The sequence below is a fragment of the Carlito syrichta genome, unplaced genomic scaffold, assembly GCF_000164805.1.
Source record: "Carlito syrichta isolate Samal-C Ts95f unplaced genomic scaffold, Tarsius_syrichta-2.0.1 Scaffold304675, whole genome shotgun sequence".
Classification (NCBI taxonomy): Eukaryota; Metazoa; Chordata; class Mammalia; order Primates; family Tarsiidae; genus Carlito; species Carlito syrichta.
In genome coordinates, this window is record NW_007248771.1 from 145,346 (window position 1) to 154,154 (window position 8,809).

Here is an 8,809-nt window from a genome sequence, read left to right on the forward strand (position 1 = left end):
GCTGATTTTTTTATTTATTGTAGAGATGAGGTCTTGCTGCCCAGGCGAGTCTCGAACCCGCGGGCTCAGGCAATCCACTCATCTCAGCCTCCCAAAGGCACGGGATTACAGGTTGAGCCACCGAGCCCGGCTGATCCACTACTTCCAAAGGGCCTCTCTCTGGGTCTCAAATTCCTCTTACTGAATAATTCTCACATCTGCATGTTTTCCAGACCATAAATGGTTACACTTTTCATGGCTTATCATTATTACTTTATCTCAGATTTAAATCATTCAGTTTATAAAAGAAGGTCATACATTTTCTGTGTTACTTTGCCACAGATCATCAGCTCCCTGAGGTTGATATTTAACTTGGCATTCGCCATCAAAGGTCACACCACTTGGAGCAATTATTCTGGAAGGCAGCTTAGCAATGTGTATGTACATATGGTAATATATTTGATCTCTTTACCTGGAGGTCCCTTTTCTGCTCAGAAGTAATTATAAAGAGGGAAAAGCTTCATGCTCAAAGAATTTTTTTGAATTATTTGTAAACTTAAAAGATCTGGGGCCATTGCCTTGGTAGACTCTGGTGCAGCCATGTGTTCTTTGAGCTATGGCTGTTGCCACGCTTCCTGGCTTTGGCCCCCTCCCCCACTTTGGGGAGGTGAATCATCTCTCTCCCTTCTCTTTCTCTTTCTAATTTACTTTTAAATAAACCTTTCTTTCTTTGCTAAAAAAGAAAAAAAAACTGATGCAACCTAAATATCCAAAACTAGAATAGTTAAGGAACTCCTCAATTTCTCAATGAAAAGGTTTGCAGTTATTTTTTAAAATCCCAATTTGAGGGCTATAGAACATCACAGATGGGTACTTATGTGATGTTAGCCACAATTATAATTATGTAAAAAGTAAATTAAGTTGAAAAGATTTAATCTGCAAAATCGATCATAGGTGTGTTACAGCTGGAAGTGGTACCTGTAATCCCAGTACTTGGGGAGACCAAAAACCCATATCTACAGAAAATAGAAACAACTTTATAATGTTGAAAATTCCCATCTATTCTTTTTCTTTAGGTTTCCATTCTCATACAAACAACAAAAAAATTTAAACCCTTAAATCTAAGCCGGGCTCGGTGGCTCAGCCTGTAATCCCGCGCCTTTGGGAGGCTGAGGTGAGTGGATTGTCTGAGCCCGCGGGTTCGAGACACACCTGGGCAGTGAGACCTCATCTCTACAATAAATCAAAAAAATCAGCCGGGTGTGGTAGCTCATGCCTGTAATTCCGGCTACTGGGAAGGCTGAGGCGGAAGGATCGCCGGAGCCCAGCAGGTCGAGGCTGCGGTGGCTGGGAGCGGCCACTGCACTCCAGTCTGGGCGACAGAGTGAGACTCCAACTCAAAAAAAAAAACCCCTTAAATCTGCAGGGGAGCTGTGGGGGGATGGCTATTCAGTTATAATTCATCTGGTGAATTCTTTGGTGACATTAACTTCAGTAAAGACTTCTGCCTCGTCAATCTTTTAATGAAGGGAATAAATACCAAGGCCACAATGAAAACTAGTATAGTTTTTGATAGTATGAAAATTAGAAAGTAAAAAATGTAACTAGTAACTAATTAAAGAAATATTACTAACATAGCACTCTCATAAAGTTGAACAGTTTCCAAATACGCCTCAAGGTTATAACTGCATAGTTATCTTTATGAGGGAGGACCCAAAAAAACCCAGAATTTACTTATAAAAAATTGTGAAGCCGGGCTCGGTGGCTCAGCCTGTAATCCTGCGCCTTTGGGAGGCTGAAGTGAGTGGATTGCCTGAGCCCACAGGTTCAAGACCCGCCTGGGCAGCGAGACCTCATCTCTACAATAAATCAAAAAATCAGCTGGGTGTGGTAGTGCATGCTGTAATTCTGGCTACTTGGAAGGCTGAGGCGGAAGGATCGCCGGAGCCCAGCAGGTCGAGGCTGCGGTGGCCGGGAGCGGCCACTGCACTCCAGTCTGGGTGAAAGTGAGACTCCAACTCAAAAAATAAAAAATAAAAAAATAAAATAAAAATTAATTGTGAGCTGGGCTCAGTGGCTCAGCCTGTAATCCCGTGCCTTTGGGAGGCTGAGGTGAGTGGATTGCCTGAGCCTGCGGGTTCGAGACCCACTGGGCAACTTGGCGAGACCTCATCTCTACAATAAATCAAAAAATTAGCCAAGGTGTGGTACTGCGTGCCTATAGTTCCAGCTACTTGGAAGGCTGAGGCAGAAGGATCGCCGGAGCCCAGCAGTTCGAGGCTGCGGTGGCCGGGAGAGGCTACTGCACTCCAGTCTGGGCGACAGAGTGAGACTCCAACTCAAAAAAAAAAAAAAATGTGTATTTATCTTCAAAGTACTCTCCATTTGATGTAACACACTTATCAAGACACTTTTTCTACTGCTCAAAACAGTTTTTGAACTAATATATTTTGATATCTTTTAGTGCTTCTGCTGTTTTTTGTCTCACAGCTTACATGTTGGCAAAACGTTTCCCTTTGAGAACTTTTTCTTTTTTTGAGTTGGAGTCTCACTCTGCAGTGGCACACTCATGGCCACCCCAGCATCGACCTGCTGGGTGCTGGGGATCCTGCCGCCTCGGCCTTCCAAGTAACTGGAACTACAGGCATGTGCCACCATGCCTGGCTAATTTTTTTATTTATTGTAGAGACGAGGTCTCGCCAAGTTGCCCGGGCTGGTCTTGAACCCGAGGGTTCAAGCAATCCACTTGCCTCGGCCTCCCAAAGTGCTGGGATTATAGGCTGAGCCACCCTGCCTGGCCTGAGTACTTTGTCATCCAGGGAAACAAAATGTTGCTTGTGGTGAGATCAGGTGAATAGGGAGGGTGGGGCGCAAAGTCATGCTACTTTTGGTCAAAAACAGCTGAACACTCAGCGTGGTGGGGGCAGGTGAGCTCGTAAATCACCCAACATGAGACGGGCAAACATGTTGAAAGAATCTCCCCCCAAAAATTCACTGAAGCAGAAGGCAGCCTCTCATAACAACAAAGCCAGCTTCCTAGAATACTCACCTAGTAAGGGAAGCCTGTATATAAGGGGCCTGCCCTCCAAAAGACAATTCCAGCCTCATACATCTGCTGTTTTGATTTTGCCCAAGCTCTGCCACTACCTCACTGCATGGCATGAGGCAGAGCAAATTCTCCAAACCTCAGTTTCTTTTCCTTTAAATTAAATATAGGCCAGGCAGGAGAATTGCTTGAGCCCAGGAGTTCAAGACCAGCCTGGGCAACATAATGAGACCTCATCCCTACAAAACAAACAAACAAAAAAACCCTAGCGACTTAGAAGGCTGTGGGAGGATCTCCTAAGACCAGGATGTCAAGACTGTGGTGAGCCATGGTCCTGCCACTGCACTCCAGCCTAGGCAAAAGAGTGAGACCCCGCCAGCCTTGGTGGCTCAGCCTCAGCCTGTAATACCAGCACTTTCGGAGGTCGAGGCGAGTGGACTGCCTGAGCCTGCTGGTTCGAGACCAGCCTGGGCAACTTGATGAGACCTCATCTCTACAATATATCAAAAATTAGCTGGCTGTGGTAGCGCGTGCCTGTAATTCCGGCTACTTGGAAGACTGAGGCAAAGGATTGCCGGAGCCCAGCAGGTCGATGCTGGGGTGGTCGAGAGTGTGCCACAGTACTCCAGCCTGGGCGACAGAGTGAGACTCCAACTAAAAAAAAAAGAGTGAGACCCCAGCTAGAAAAAAATAAACTCATCCACCTCTAGAATGATTTTATCATTAACACACACATATATATGTGTATTTGACTAGAATTCTTCCCACACACTAAATAGGAAGTTGGGAAAATTTAAAAGCTATTAAAAGACCCTAGATGAGTTCTTTTTTTTTTTTGAGTTGGAGTCTCATTCGGTCGCCCAGACTGGAGTGCAGTGGCCGCTCCCGGCCACCACAGCCTCAACCTGCTGGGCTCCGGCGATCCTTCCGCCTCAGCCTTCCCAGTAGCTGGAATTACAGGCATTCACTACCATGCCCGGCTGATTTTTTGATTTATTGTAGAGATAAGGTCTCGCTGCCCAGGCGGGTCTCGAACCCACGGGCTCAGGCAATCCACTCATCTCAGCCTTCCAAAGCGAGGAATTACAGGCTGAGCCACCAAGCTCGGCTTAGATGATTTCTTTATTCCTTGTGTGGGAGGGGCACCCTGCTCTGAACAATATTTCATAAATATGGTGTTTTGCCATGGTCTTCCTTTTGGTTTTGTGAAGGTTGATTGGGGGAAAGGTGGATTTCAGCACACACTCAGAACTGCTTATCTTGAAGAATTATAATACACCAAGCATTGTATAAAAGTGGTATTTTAATCCTCAGAATTATATTATCTCTCCCAAAACATGGAGCGGAAAAAAATGATTATAGAGAATATACACTCATTTTACCTTTTACTAGAATATTTACAAGAATACTTACACTCATTTGTTTCAGCCTTCAATAAATAAAAGACATTTTTATTTTTATTTTTTGAGTAGGGTTCTCATTCTGTCTCCCAGACTGGAGTGCAGTGGCCGCTCCCGGCCACGGGGAGCGGCCACTGCAGCCTCAACCAGCTGGGCTCCGGCGATCCTTCCGCCTCAGCCTTCCGAGTAGCCGGAATTACAGGCACGCGCTACTATGCCCGGCTGATTTTTTGACTTATTGTAGAGATGAGGTCTCGCCAAGTTGCCCAGTGGGTCTCGAACCCACGGGCTCAGGCAATCCACTCACCTCAGCCAAAGACTGATTTTTAAAATAACTCAGCCTGATGTGGTGGCTCAAGCCTATAATCCCAGCACTTTGGGAGGCAGAGGTAAGAGGATTGCCCGAGTCCAGGGGTTCGAGACCAGCCTGGGCAACTTGGTGAGACCTCATCTCTCAAGGCTGAGGCAAAAGGATCACACAAGCCCAGCAGGTCAAGGCTGCAGTGGCTGTGAGCGTGCCACTGCACTCCAACCTGGGTAACAGAGTAAGACTCTAACTCAAAAATAAATAAATAAAATAAAACAATCCAGACCTATTTTCTTTTCTTTTTTTTTTTTTTTTTTTTTTGAGTTAGGGTCTCACTCTGTCACTCAGACTGGAGCGCAGTGGCTCTCCTGGCCACTGCAGCCTCAACCTGCTGGGCTCTGGCGATCCTTCCACCTTAGCCTTCCAAGTAGCTGGAACTACAGGCACGTGCTACTACGCCCAGCTAATTTTTGATTTATTGTAGAGATGAGGTCTCGCCAAGTTGCCCAGGAGGGTCTCGAACCCGCGGACCCGGGCAATCCACTCACCTCGGCATTCCAAAGTGCTGGGATTACAGGCTGAGCCACCGAGCCCTGGTTCCAGACCTATTTTCTATACATGGCAGATGGCATCTGTTCCAAATCACTGCTGCTCCTTACTGATTTCCTACACAATGGCCACTGCTCCTTATTTTTCCTCAAGCAATCAGTAAGTGATGTATCCATCAAACTTAAGAGAGTGCACAAATAGAATTTCTCTCTCTCCAACGCAGACCATGGAGGGGTTCTTCAGCAAGTGGATGACAGCAGTCTGTGAAATTACAGCAAGTGGCTGGGCTGTGTTATCCTGACATTCACACAATAAATGAACTCATCTACACGAATCATTTGCTGCAAAACAAACAGCCTCCTTTAGCAGAACACGGTCACAGGACAGAATGTCCTGCTTGCTTGTCAAAGAAGGGATGAGTACTAATGTAGCTTTACCGTGGCAGCAGAAAGAAAGCCATGATTTTGCTGTTCACAGTTATCTTTCAGCTGATGTTTACTCTAGGATGAAACATAAATCCAAGATGTCATCAAAACTAACCACAAATAACATCAAATGAGCTCTCTGATTACAGCCATTGATCAGTACATTACTAAAAGCCCAAGAAGTTGCTAAGCTTCAACAGTCATGTTAGTCATGTGAATTACTTCATAGTACACCATAATAAAAGGATCGATCAAGTAAAGTCATAACAACCATACTGCATATTCATTGAGCTCTTATTACGAGCCAGGCACTGTGCTAGGCACATAAATACATGTAATTCATACAGCAAACCTAGAATAGTTTGCTCATGGGTTTTCTCCCCAGATCACAGATGAAAAAATGGAAATTGAGTTACTAAAAGAAAAAAAAATTATTTTTTGAGTCAGGGTCTCACTCTGTCACCCAGACTACAGTGAGTGACATGCTCACAGCCACCACAGACTTGACTCGCTGGGTTCAGAGCAATCCTTCCACCTCAGCCTCCCAAGTAGCTGGGACTACAGATGTGCGCCATCATGCCTGGCTAATTTTTTTTTATTTTTTAAATTCTAGAGATGAGGTCTCGCCATGTTGCCCAGGCTGGCCTCAAACCCCCAGGCTCAAGCAATCCTCTTATCTCTGCCTCCCAAAGTGCTGGCATTACAGGCATGAACCACCATGCCTGGCTTCAAAAATTTATAAGTATGCATGTCCAGTGTCTTCAATTTGGCATCTATGTTGGGCTGAAAAAATTCAAGGCAGAGCCAGACTCGGTGGCTCAGCCTGTAATCCCGCGCCTTTGGGAGGCTGAGGTGAGTGGATTGCCTGAGCCCGTGGGTTCGAGACCTGCCTGGGCAGCAAGACCTCATCTCTACAATAAATCAAAAAATCAGCCGGGCGTGGTAGCCCATGCCTGTAATTCTGGCTACTTGGAAGGCTGAGGCGGAAGGATCGCCAGAGCCCAGCAGGTCGAGGCTGCGGTGGCGAGGAGTGGCCACTGTACTCCAGTCTGGGCGACAGAGTGAGACTCCAACTCAAAAAAAGAAAAAAAAAATTCAAGGCAGTACCTACAAGTGAGAAAATAAGAACCAATTTGCTGGCCACAGTGGACCTGAGTCGTAGTTACTCAGGAGGCTGAAGCAGAAGGATCACTTGAGTCCAGGAGTTGGAGGCTGCAGTGAGCTATGACCCTGCCACTATACTCCAGCCTGGGCAACATAGTGGGACAATGCCTCTTAAAAAAAAAGAAGAAGAAAAGAAACTAGGAGATACTAGAAGCAGAGGGAAGATAGGAAACTGGAGACAGAAAAGAACATCATAGTAACAGATGATCTATACTGAGCAATATGGGATAAACAAGCTTTTCTTCTGTGTTCTCGCCATGTCCTCAATACTTCTGCCACTGAAGTGGGGGAGCTTTCCCCAAACCAAGATCATCTCCAAATCTTTTTTTTTTCTGATACAATGTCTGGCTATGTTCCCCAGGCTGGTCATGAACTCCTGGCCTCTAGCAATGCTACCACCTAGCTGGGACTCCAGAATGCACTGCACCCTGCTTACAACTCTCCAGTTCTCTGTGGACACCACGGGTGCCCTTCAAATTAACTCAGGTCTGATGCCATCTACCTGGGGATAGTACAGACCCCACAGGTCAAGGGCTTGTCCCCACTGGATGTCCCCAGATCCAAGGCCAGTCGCGGGTCTAGTCTGTGCTTCCCATGGATATAACCGGGGTCCTCACTACCTCCCTCACATCCTTGGTTTCCTAGATCAGCGCAGAGGACGTAAGGTTGTGGTTACTCACCGACCACAGCAACCTGTGCCGACGAGCACTCAGGCGCAGCCGATGGAGGCCTCAGGTGGAGGCTAGGCTCCCCTGTCCCTCCAGCACCAGCTCCGGACCTCCACGTGCTCCCACCGGAAGTTCTTGCTTCCCTGGCGGCCTCCGTAGCTGATGTGATTGATGAGTCCATTGGCCATTGGAAATCAGTGCCCCGCCAGCCCGCCCTCTCCGGAGGTGGGTTTGGGGCTGCGCTGTAGACATGATGGTAATGATGGCGCCTGCCCCCTTTACGCCCAGCGGGGTTCCAGTGTGTGCCTGGGAGGGGCGCAAAAGAAGCTTGTCTAGGAGGGGTGGGCTACAGCAGGAAAGATAGGGTAGAAGTGCCTGTGGGGGCTACGATGGGGGACGACATGTGCAAAGATGGGGGGATGGGCGTGAGGGAGGTAGTGGAGGCCCGAGGTCCTGTGAGCTGAAGTTCCGGTAGAGGTGGCTCTTCTCTGCTGTAATGAGGTGCCGCAGGGCCTGGGTGGGTCCCCCAAGAGAGGAGGTGGCGCTTGTGAAAACCCAGCTAGGCATTCTGGGTAGAGCCTGAGGGCCCAGGTACTGGGGAGGACGAGGCAGGAGGATCGTTTGAGGTCAGGAGTTTGTGACCAGCTTGGGCAACGTAACAAGACTCCTCTCTCTAAAAAATTCAGGCAGCCGGGCTCGGTGGCTCAGCCTGTAATCCTGCGCCTTTGGGAGGCCGAGGTGACTGGATTGCCTGAGCCCGGGGGTTCGAGACCCACCTGGGCAACTTGGTGAAACCTCATCTCTACAATAAATTAAAAATGAACCGGGCGTGGTAGTGCGCGCCTGTAGTTCCAGCTACTTGGAAAGCTGAGGAGGAAGGATCGCCAGAGCCCAGCAAGTCGAGGCTGCGGTTGCCGTGAGCATGCCACTGCAGTCTCCCCTGGGCAATGGAGTAAGACTCCAACTCAAAAAAAAAAAAAAAAATTAAAGACTTAGCTGGGTGTCATGGTGCATGCCTGTGGTCCCAGCTACCCAGAAGGCTGACGAGGTGGGATCACCTGAGCCCACGAGGGTAAGGGTGTGGTGAGCTGTGATTGTCCCACTGCACTCCAGCCTGGATGACAGTTTGAAACACTGTCTCAAAAACAAGAACAGGCCGGGCTCGGTGGCTCAGCCTATAATCCCGCACTTTGGGAGGCCGAGGTAAGTGAATTGCCTGAGCCCGCAGGTTCGAGACCTGCCTGGGCAACTTGGCAAAACCTCATCTCTAC